This window comes from Palaemon carinicauda, chromosome 9 (genome assembly GCF_036898095.1).
Source record: "Palaemon carinicauda isolate YSFRI2023 chromosome 9, ASM3689809v2, whole genome shotgun sequence".
NCBI classification, from domain to species: Eukaryota; Metazoa; Arthropoda; class Malacostraca; order Decapoda; family Palaemonidae; genus Palaemon; species Palaemon carinicauda.
The window spans coordinates 952,862-964,523 of NC_090733.1; the positions used below are offsets into that span (position 1 = coordinate 952,862).

Below are 11,662 nucleotides of genomic sequence, written 5' to 3' on the forward strand. Positions count from 1 at the left end.
TCACCTTAATAAGGTGTAGGTATAATACTGGGGCGCTGAATAAATCACAACCAGAGGCCTCGCACCATTTAGATATCTCCTGTCAATATCCCCGAACAGCGAGGTGCCGTTCAACATCCTACTACTACTAGCAATCCCACGCCAGCGACGTCACTCCTTTTCTTAGCACGCGCTATTTAATCCTTATTTTGCCTTAGTGTGTGAATTTCGCTGGTTTTTTCTGGATTTACCTCAAGATGTCGGACTCCAATGTCACTCCATCTAAGTTAAGTACCAGATCTATGAGTTTTGAGATTTTGGAGGGGGCCTTGCCCTTTTTTGCTTATTTTATAACAGTTTTATTTTTCTTTCTTTTTTGGCGGCGACATTATAACAATTTGCAGTGATAAGTAATCCCTTAATTAGTGTTAATTATTAAAATTTTTAATAAATGAATAAAAGCAATGCATTGCAAATGAACACTCTATCATAATTGGGGTTCAACTAATAACCAAAAAGTTAAAAGTTCCAAAACGGAAATCCACGAATTTAGGAATCCACGAATTTAGGAATCCACGAACCAACATTTTTTATAAAACAACAAAAATTGGAACCCACGAATGAAAGTACATTCACAGTACAAATCTAAGATAAGATAAAGAAATACCTTAATAAAACAATATTGTATCATTTAATACAGAAAGCAAAATGACATTTGTGATAATCTGATATCTAATATGAAACCTGACTATTTGTTGACTTTTGCAACTGGAAATCATAGGCATGGGATTCAGGTTAGGCCTTCCCTAGGGCAAAATTTAATGAAATTCAACTTAAGAACAATTTGACTTACAAACAACTTCTTGGAACCTATTAACTTTATAAGTTAAGGACCTTCTGTACTGTATGGAAATATTAAAAAGGCTGCATTTGCCTTTCAAAGTTGAGCATTGAGATTGCAGCGTTATATATTCAGATTTATACAGTAGAATTTCTTGGGCATCCAAGTTAGGAAACCATTATTTAGCAGTTTAGTAATGAAAAGCCAACAATATTTATAGTCTTGTCTCCCTTTCATACAAGCATTAGCAAATTATTATTATTATTATTATTAAATGCTAAGCTACAACCCTAGTTGGAAAAGCACAATGCTATAATCCCAGGGGCCCCAACAGGGAAAATAGCCCAGTGAGGAAAGGAAACAAGGAAAAATAAAATATTTTAAGATTAGTAACAACTTTAATATGAATATTTCCTAAATAAACCAAAAACCTTCAACAAAACAAGAGAAAGAGAAACTAGATAGAACAGTGTGCCTGAGTGTATCCTCAAGCAAGAGAACTCTAACCCAAGACAGTGAAAGACCATGGTACAGAGGCTATAGCACTACCCAAGACAAGAGAACAATGGTTTGATTTTGGAGTGTCCTTCTCCCAGAAGAGCTGCTTACCATAGCTAAAGAGTCTCTTCTACCCTTACCAAGAGGAAAGTAGCCACTGAATAATTACATTGCAGTAGTTAACCCCTTGGGTGAGGAAGAATTGTTTAGTAATCTCAGTGTTGTCAGGTGTATGAGGTCAGGAGAAAATCTGTAAAGAATAGGCCAGACTATTCAGTGTATGTGTAGGCAAAGGGAAAGAACCGTAACCAGAGAGAAGGATCCAATGAAGTACTGTCTGGCCAGTCAAAGGATCCCATAACTCTCTAGCGGTAGTATCTCAACCGGCGGTTGGTGCCCTGGCCAACCTACTATCATACAAGGAGGAATACATAATGAACAAATAAGTCTTCATACTTCATACTATAGTTATTGTATTGGAAGAAAGTGCCTGATGTCTTATTATGCCAGACTTGTTATTTTTTGTCTTATTCTTTAATTAGAATTTTCTCTAAAACTTTCATTAAGAATGTCAAAAAAGGAACTTGATTTCATGTTGGTTCCTAGTAGCATTCAAGACTACGAGGAATGAAAATTAGATGTAATCATATGATTTCATGATTGTAAATAGGGATTTTGACGAAGGAAAAATCTATTTCTGGGCGAGGAACCTGTGTCGCCCAGTGAAATGCTCCTTATAGCACCATTTCTAAGGTATAAATACTGCTAGATATACCAGAGAAAAAAGTTGCATGGAATGCCAGGAATATACCCAGCTCGCTCACCCTTATAGGGTGTCGGTATAAAAACTGGGGCGAGTGAATCCACTACCAGAGGTCCCTTTCTAATTAGACTTCTCCCTCCTCAACATCCCCCATTACTACGAGGTTTCGTTCTCTACAGGTACTGCCCCCCCCCTCCCTCCACTACCACTACCTATCCTTCTCCTTTCTTGTTAGCACCCGTGAACGTTCGGACGTGTTTTTAGTAGCTCTGTTATTTTGTGTTTTTGAAAATGTCAGTCGTTTTGGAGATCCCTGCTCCCAAGTTGAGTATTATATTTGTCTGTTTTGGGATTTCTAGGTAGCGACAGGCATTCGTTTAATCTTATGTTATCATATCTATATCATCTACAATCAAAATGGACAATACAATTGTTGAAAATCAATTGTAAAATGTGGATGAAAATTGGGCAAATTATTACCAAATAGCACACAGTGGTAACCATTTAATTTGTTTTATGATTAAATGTATAGTATTTTCTGATACAAAGAAAATTATCCTAGGAATTCTAGTTAATCTTATAGGAATGTATTTGAAAATGATATTTGTATTTGAATTCTGTATCTTTGGGTCACATGTAACTACATTCTGTTGCCTCTTGTGATTATTAATCCAGTGGTGTATAGACAAGTGAGTTTGCTTAACATCATTTATATAAAATAGGCAAAAACTGATTTTAAGTTAATTACTCCTCGTAACAATTTCCTTGAATAATCTATGCAGTAATTACTAGAAAATCCAGGAGAAAACATCTAAAAGCACTGGAAACCAAAATGACCGCACAATCTGATGTAAGGGGTACCAACGTTAACCCTTTTACCCCCAAAGGACGTTCTGGTACGTCTCACGAAACTCATCCCTTTACCCCCATGGACGTACCGGTACGTCCTTGCAAAAAAATGCTATAAAATTTTTTTTTTCATATTTTTAATATTTTTTTGAGAAAATTCAGGCCTTTTCCAAGAGAATGAGACCAACCTGACCTCTCTATGAAAAAAATTAAGGCTGTTAGATGAATTTAAAAAATATATACTGCAAAATGTGCTGGGGAAAAAATAACCCCTTAGGGGTTAAGGGTTGGAAATTTCCAAAGAGCCTGGGGGTACCAATGTTAAAACGATGCAGCAATTGAAAGACGAAAGATGATGTGGCATGCCTAAGCTGTTCTTAGTGCCATTAGATACTAGATTGTCTCATTACCTTTATTAGAGGTCAAAGTCTTTTGAAGAAAGAAAATGGTATTTTTTTATTTTAAGGGTAAACATCGATATTAGACTTTTATTATCATCATTATTGCTTGCTCAGCTACAACCCTAGTTGGAAAAGCAGGATGCTATAAACCCAGGCGCCCCAACAGAGAAAATAGCCCTGTGAGAAAAGGAAACAAGGAAAGATAGAATATTTTAAGAACAGTAATAATGAGAGAACCTATATGAACATTGGAGAAGCTTAATGGAAATAATGTCTTTCATTTTTTCAGAATGCACCTTAGAACAGAGTATACCGTCTGTTGAAATCTTCATGTTGAAGATTTTCATGTCCTTGGTCATTGGTATCACTTCTGGAATGTGGATTTGGTCATCAAAAACAGTAAGTTTATTTTGTCATTGTGCATTAGATAAACAAAATACTAACGTACTCTTCATTAATAGTCTTTGTGTAATAATGTTCTCTCTTTAGTTTACAGCTCTTGAATTTGTTGGTCATCTATTTTTGTTTAAGCTTCTTGGTAACATTGAAATAAATATTTTTTTTCTATTATCAGCAAGTTTAATGCCTTCTTATCTATACTGTACTTGGTGTTTTAAGTGTTGACCATAGCTGGATGTTAATAAACTTAACTTTTAGATCTGGCATTCATGAGTTGTTTATTCTTTAACGAAAATATTCAACTAAAGTAATAATAATTATTATAAAAGAGAAGACTCCTTCTTCATGTATGTAAAATCCTTTGTTCTACCTGAGTGGAGACTTGGGTAAATAGTGGTAAGTGTAAACAAAGTCTCCTTACCCCACAAACTTTGACTCTCCGCATTTGAGGACTTTATGCTATCTATCTATCTACCTCAGTACTTCTCTCAGTTATGGGAGGTAGCTGACATCCAAAAAGAAATAAAAGGGTCATTTGTAATGTCATAGGAAGAGGAATTGTCACACTAGGATGTTTGGCTTACCTCTATCCTGTCTCATATGCGACTTGATTAAGTAATGCTTGATAGTGATGTTACATTTTCTCTTTAGTATTATGCTAAACTATGTTAATTTTACATGCATATATTGTGGGTTTCAAAGCTAAGGGAAGAAGTCATTGTTTTTATGTTTATTTTTTGGATCCAGGGTAAAGAAATGACTGCTACAGAATTGAAAATTTTATTTTCTCTGTGCTCCATAGTATTATTTGAATAATTATAAAGGTATTTTGACGAAGGAAAAATCTATTTCTGGGCGAGGAACCTGTGTCGCCCAGTGAAATGCTCCTCTAGCACCATTTCTAAGGCATAGTTACTGCTGAATATACCAGAGAAAAAGAGATGCATGGAATACCAGGAATAAACCTAGCTCGCTCACTCTTTGAGTGTCGATATAGAAAACTGGGGCATGATCGAACCACGACCACAGGTCCCTCTCCAATTAGACCTCTCCTTCATCAACATCCCCTGGAACAACGAGGTGCCGTTCTACACCCGTCTGTGCCTCCTCCTCCTCCTACTACTACTACTACTACTACTACTACTACGACTAACCCTCTCTACCCCTACATCTCCCAACCCCCTATCTGCATACCTCCTCAGCACTTGCATTGGTCAGACGTGTTTTGTTTTTCTCTGTGTTGTTTTGTGTTTTTTGGAAGATGTCCGACGTTTTAGAGATCCCTACTCCCAAGTCTAGTATTATATTTGTCTGTTTGGGATTTCTAGGTAGCGACACTTATTATTCTTAACCGTGTTTTCACGAAGCGACACAGGTCGAGCCCAGAAATTATATTTTTCAGCTTATATACAGTATTCAAGTTCTTAGTGTCTAGAATGCCTCTTGCTAAATTTAAGTGATTTAGATACATTTTCCTCCCTATTGTCAAAATCAAAGACACGAGCCTTCAGTTGAAGCTACACAGGCTTCTTCAGTAGTTTTGAAACTGGAGTAGGACTTGCTGGTGTCTGTGCAATACATGACATATCACAGATGAATGTATACATTAATTCAAAACCGCTTTTTTATACTTGGTCAGGTCCATGTCAGTATCAATGCTGGACATGCCCTATTATTGTTATTACTAGCTAAGCTACAACCCTAGTCGGAAAAGCAGGATGCTATAATCCCAGGGGCCCCAACAGGGAAAATAGCCCAGTGAGGAAAGGAAATAAAGAAAAGTAAAATATTTTAAGTATAGTAACATTAAAAAAAATATTTCCTATAAAAACTATAAAAAAAAACCTTAACAAAACAAGAGGAAGGGAAACTAGATAGAAGTGTGCCCGGGTGTACCCTCAAGCACGAGAACTCTAACCCAAGACAGTGGAAGACCATGGTACAGAGGTTATGGCACTGCCCAAGACTAGAGAACAATGGTTTGATTTTGGAGTGTCCTTTTCCTAGAAGAGCTGCTTACCATAGCTAAAGAGTCTCTTCTACCTTTACCAAGAGGAAAGTAGCCACTGAACAATTACAGTGCAGTAGTTAACCCCTTGGGTGAAGACGAATATTTTGGCAATCTCAGTGTTGTCAGGTGTATGCGGACAGAGGAGAATCTGTAAAGAATAGGCCAGACTATTCGGTGTCTTTGTAGGCAAAGGGAAAGAACTGTAACTAGAGAGAAGGGTCCTATGTAGTACTGTCTGGCCAGTCAAAGGACCCCATAACTCTCTAGCGGTAGTATCTCAACGGGCAGTTGGTGCCCAGGCCAACCTACTACCTACCCTAGTACAGGTATGTATGTAAACTCTATATTTGTATACTCTGAGAAGGACATAGCAGTCCCTATGCAAAGTATGGTCTGAACAGGTTATATGCTAAGAGCAGCCCTTGCCATATGCACTGTATATTCTGTTAGTGTTTTTTTTTATAGTCTCCTGTCGACCTTATTATGTCAGCATCAAGGCCATTCAATATCAGGATGCCAGAAAACTTGAAATCTTTCATTCGACCTTATTAGTCTTACCGTATAGCTGTGTCAGCAGCCAAGTCAATTTTCCATCCATGTTATTTTCTTGCATCTTCATCCATCAGTCCCACCTCACTTTAATTGGAATTTATCCTTGGAGAAAGTTTTAAACTCATCACAGTAGGGTTGGGATTCTGTATTCGGTAATCATTATTTGAAATAAGTAAGGTTTAATTTAAATAAAAGTTTGTCCCTAGGCTTGGCAAATGAAGGAGTATATTATTTAAAATTGCTGGTTTTGTTGAAATTCCAACATCGTATTTTGGATTAGGAAGGTGAGGAAACATGTTAGCATTTAGTCGTACTTTTTCAAGTTATATACACATTTATTATGAAATATAGGTGTTTAGATGATCACTATAAGTGGCTATCATTTTGGCATTACAGAAAGTATACTGTAGTTGATTACACCATTTTTCAACTTCTACAGAATTTAAGTCTGAGATCAAATTTCTTTGGAGGAGTTTATATTTTATTAATTGACAAATGTTTGACCTAATTTGTTTAGAAAGAGTACTGCTGTCCCTACTACAGGCAGTAGGTTGGCCAAGGCACCAGCCACCAGCCGCTAGTACTACATTGGATCCCTCTTGGTTACAGCTCGTTATCCCTTTGCGTACACATACATTCTTCACTCAAGGAGTTAATAACCGCACTGTAACTGTTCAAGGGCTACTCTCCACTTGATATGGGTAGAAGAAACACTTAAGCTATGGTAACTAGCTCTTCTAGGAGGACACTCCAAAATCAAACCATTGTTCTTTAGTCTTGGATAGTGCCATAGTCTCTGTACCATGGTCTTCCACTGTCTTGGTTTAAGAGTTCTTATGCTTGAGGGTTAAACTCAGGCACGCTATTCTATCTATTTGCCTATTTCCTTTCCTCACGGGCTATTTCCCCTGTTGGAACCCTTGGGTTTATAGCATCCTACTTTTCCAGCTAGAGTTGCAGTTTGCCTAGTAATAATGATAATACCCTGATAGTGTGGTATTTATCACACGAACTCGGAAGTTTTATTGAAATAAACTGAATTTTTAAACTAAGTCTTGATTATTTCAATAACCAACTGGAGTACATGTAAGTTCACACCTGCCTCCTAACCCATGGTGCCTCTTTTCTTCACAGTTGCTTATACTAAAGAATAAATGAGAATCCTCTTTGGTGGAACAGATGGCTTACCGTACATCATACCAAGTATTTTTATTTTCTTAATTTTAGTCGGAACAGCCCTTAAACTTCAGGAAAGTAATGAAATAATTAATTTTACTTTTAAAATGTAGGTTATCATAAGGATCATTCAAGTCTGTAATTGTTGTTGTGACCAAAGGGAAGGATATTATACTAAGAGTAGCAGATAAAAGCTACTAGAGGGATGTCAACACTGAACCCACAATCATTTCTTTGCTATCAAGATTTATGTTTTATGTTCTTTGATCTTGTCTTTTTTATCATTTGAACACAGTTCACAGGACAATTATTGCAGTTATTATAGAAACTGAGTTTCCTTTTAAATAGGTGTTGCTGTGGCAGAAATTCTTCTTGGGTCTGTGTTGCCAGCGTCAAAACCTAAGAAAGAAGGACGGGCACGTTTACCACTTGCCAAACCAGGTGCCAACTATAGTCGAAGTCCACCAATGGTTGTCAAGAATCAAGATCACCCTCCACAGCCGTCTGGCTATCCAGCACACCATACGAACAGGCCACATCCCGTTAGTGTGCACTTATCCCAGGTTTAAGTGTTACTTACGTTGTTATTAAAAGTTAATTTTTGAATATTTAACTTAGCCGGTGAATATATAATAGCTGCTGCACCAGCGGCTCGACAGATAAACACACAAAAACTCGCGAGCGATCGCTATGAAGGTTGCGGGTGTGCCCACCAGCGCCAACTATCAGCCAGATACCACACATGCATGTAAACAAGCCTCAATTCTTCTCTGTCGACCTTGACGACAAGACGTATCAATACTCGCTGTATAACCTGGAGTTTTCTCAACATATTTGGTGAAGTACTTCATTTTGGTTTGAGCTTTCGCAGTGCAGGAGTTTTTTCCTCAACTTAAACTCTTGAACTCTTTATTGGACAGATTTAATTGTTGATGACTTGGATTGTTTTTTGGACTTTCTTTGACTAATTCAAAATGGCTGACGCTTCACAAGCCCCTAGATTTCGTAAGTGTAATGCTAGGGATTGCAATAGGCGTCTTCCAAAGGCCTCTCTCGACCCACATACTGTGTGTTCTAATTGTCGGGGTAAAACCTGTCAATTAGGAGATCGGTGTGAGGAATGCGTGGGCCTTTCGGAATTCGATTGGCTCGAATACGACAAGTATTCTCGTAAGGTAGAGAGAGATAGGGTAAGGAGGAGTTCCTCTAGGTCAGTAGATTTTTCCTCTCCACATGCCCCTGAACCTAATCCTTCCCCTGTAGTGGTTGTGCCTGAACCCCCTACTGGCACTCAGGAACCATCGATGCGAGACATGTTACGTGCCATTCATGCCTTGGGTGAAAGAGTTGAATCGTTAGCAACAGATCGTAATCAACTCATGGCTGACGTTACAGAGCTTAAGTGTCAGAGTGCCACAGCGGAAAATCGTGGGAAAGTGATTAGTGCGCAAAGTGTTGTGAACAGTGTTGCGACCGAGGGTTCGTCTGTTCGTGCCTGTCGTTCACCTAGTCCGAGACCTCTTGCAAGCTCCCAAGCCCAGGGGAGAAGTAATGTCGTACGACTTATGGGTTCGAGAGGCCTTGATCAGCGAACAGACGTTCCCTCTATGGTATCAGGCGTGTCTCACCAAGATCGCCCCTACCATAAGACGAGAGAGACCATTTTCTCCTCGTCATCCGAAGGCTTTTCGCATAAGAAACCGTGGGGCAAGGTTTCTAGGCCCCTTAAGCGAAAGTCGGTCCCTTCAGGACAGGTCCAGCTGTAGCCATTGGGACAGTTCTGACCCTTTGCAGTCATCGGAAGACTGCTCGCCGCCTAAGCAGCAACGTTACACAGGCTCAGAGAGTCTTGGTGTAGGCAAGGTTGTGCCGTCTCAGACGTTAACCCCGTCTTTTACCGCACCCATTCCCGTTGATCCTAAATGGGTTGTGCTGCAAGACATGCAGATTAAGCTCGCCTCCCTTATGGAAGACTATTCTGCCGATAAGGTTCACGATGATCCTCGCCGCTTAACTCATCGAGAACCTGGCCTTCAGCCGCCTAAACGAGCCTTTGCTCGTCCTGTTGACGTTGGCGTAGCTAAGTCACGTCAGTCACGCTTTGTAGAGCCTCACTCGATGCAGTCACGTGTTGACTTTCAGCCGCATATGGACGTTCAGCCACTTCCTAATGCTCTTGTTGACGTTCAGGACGTTCGCCAACCAGTGGAGTTGACTTGTTTTGACGCTGAGCGTCAACCACCGCAGTCTAGAGTTGTTTTGACTGCTCAGTCTAGGCAGTCAAAACAGTCTCGAGTTGACGTCGAGCGTCCTCCCGCTCCTGTTGTTGTTGACAGTTCACAGGCTGTTAAGCAGTTACATGACGTAGCGTCCTGGACTGCTTCTAATGCACCAGTGCGTGTGGACTCTGCGTGTCAAGCATTGCCAACCCCTTTGCTTGTTACTCAGCAGTTGTCGGATGAGGATCCTTCAGATGAGGACGTTGCTGACCCTCATCATGATGATCATCCTTCGGATGTAGACGAACCTAGAACGGTTCCTCCATCAATGGACTTTAAGAAAGTCATGTTAATTTTCAAGGAGCTTTTTCCCGATCACTTCGTCACTGTTGCTCCTCGTTCGCCACCGTCTGAGTTTGCTCTAGTCTTACTTGCTAACATGCCAGCCTTTACAAAGCTAGTGCTCTCTCGCTCTTCCAAGAGAGCTTTACGACTTTTAGGCGACTGGTTGGAAACCAGGAGGAGTTTGGGGAAGACGGCCTTTGCCTTCCCTCCGTCAAAGCTCTCGTCTAGATCGAGCGTCTGGTATGCCACGGGAGAAGTTCTCGGCTTGGGAGTCCCTGCCTCTGCCCAGGGTGACTTCTCAAGCCTCGTAGACTCTCCCCGCCGCCTAGCCATGAGACGCTCGAAGGTTAGTTGGTCCTCCTCGGACCTTGACCATCTGCTGAAAGGCGTATACAGAGCCTTTGAAGTTTTCAACTTCCTTGACTGGTCTTTGGGAGCCTTAAGTAGGAAAATTTCATCGGCTGATAGAGATGTCTCCTTACTGATTATGTCCTGTATGGATAAAGCCATCCGCGATGGTTCCAATGAGCTCGCCTCCTCTTTTACGTCGGGAGTCTTAAAGAAGCGAGAGTCCCTTTGCTCTTTTCTTTCGGCAGGAGTTACTCCCTGTCAGAGATCAGAACTGCTCTTTGCTCCCTTATCAAAGTTTTTGTTCCCGCAACAATTGGTTAAGGACATAGCTTCTTCACTCGTGCAGAAGGACACCCATGACTTGGTGGCGTCCTCTGCTCGCAAAGGGACTCCTTCTACATCCTTTTCTGCTAGACCCAGGATCGACACTCCGGTGTCCAGATTTATTCCGCCCTTTCGTGGCAGAGCTCCCAGCAGGGGAAGTACTCGTGCCGAGGGAAAGAGAGGAAAGAAGAGAGGAGCCAAGTCCTCATGTGGCATAGTCTGACTGCCCACAGCCTCAGACAGCAGTAGGAGCCAGATTGAAGAGCTTCTGGCAGGCCTGGGAGAAGAGGGGCGCAGACCAACAGTCTGTTCGGTTGCTCAGAGAGGGGTACAAAATTCCGTTTGTACGCAAACCTCCTCTAGCGACTTCCCCCATCGACCTCTCTCCCAGGTACCGAGAGGAGTCAAAGAGACAAGCCCTAAACCTAGAAGTGTCTCTATTGCTAGAGAAGGGAGCGGTGGTGAAAGTCTCGGACCTTCAATCACCGGGGTTTAACAACCGTCTCTTCCTAGTCCCGAAGAAGACAGGAGGTTGGAGACCGGTGCTAGACGTCAGTGCGCTCAACGTCTTTGTTACGAAAACAAAGTTCACCATGGAGACCACGAAATCAGTCTTAGCAGCGGTCAGAAAGGGAGACTGGATGGTCTCTCTCGACCTAAGAGACGCGTACTTCCACATCCCTATACACCCAGATTCCCAACCGTTTCTGAGGTTTGTTTTCAAAAATGTGGTATACCAGTTTCGGGCCCTGTGCTTTGGCCTAAGTCCTGCTCCTCTCGTGTTTACGAGGCTTATGAGGAATGTAGCAAAATTCCTCCATTTATCGGGAATCCGAGCCTCCCTGTACTTGGACGACTGGCTTTTCCGAGCCTCGTCCAGTCATCGCTGTCTGCAGGATCTTCATTGGACATTGGATCTGACCAAGGAATTGGGACTTTTGGTCAACCTAGAAA

General features: G+C 41.0%; 1 pseudogene; it reads left to right on the forward strand.

Moving 5' to 3' along the window:
* The window catches only part of LOC137647344 (frizzled-10-like), a 35,186-nt pseudogene extending 27,148 nt beyond the window's left edge, over nt 1-8,038 (forward strand).
* Nucleotides 8,039-11,662: the final 3,624 nt, after the last annotated feature.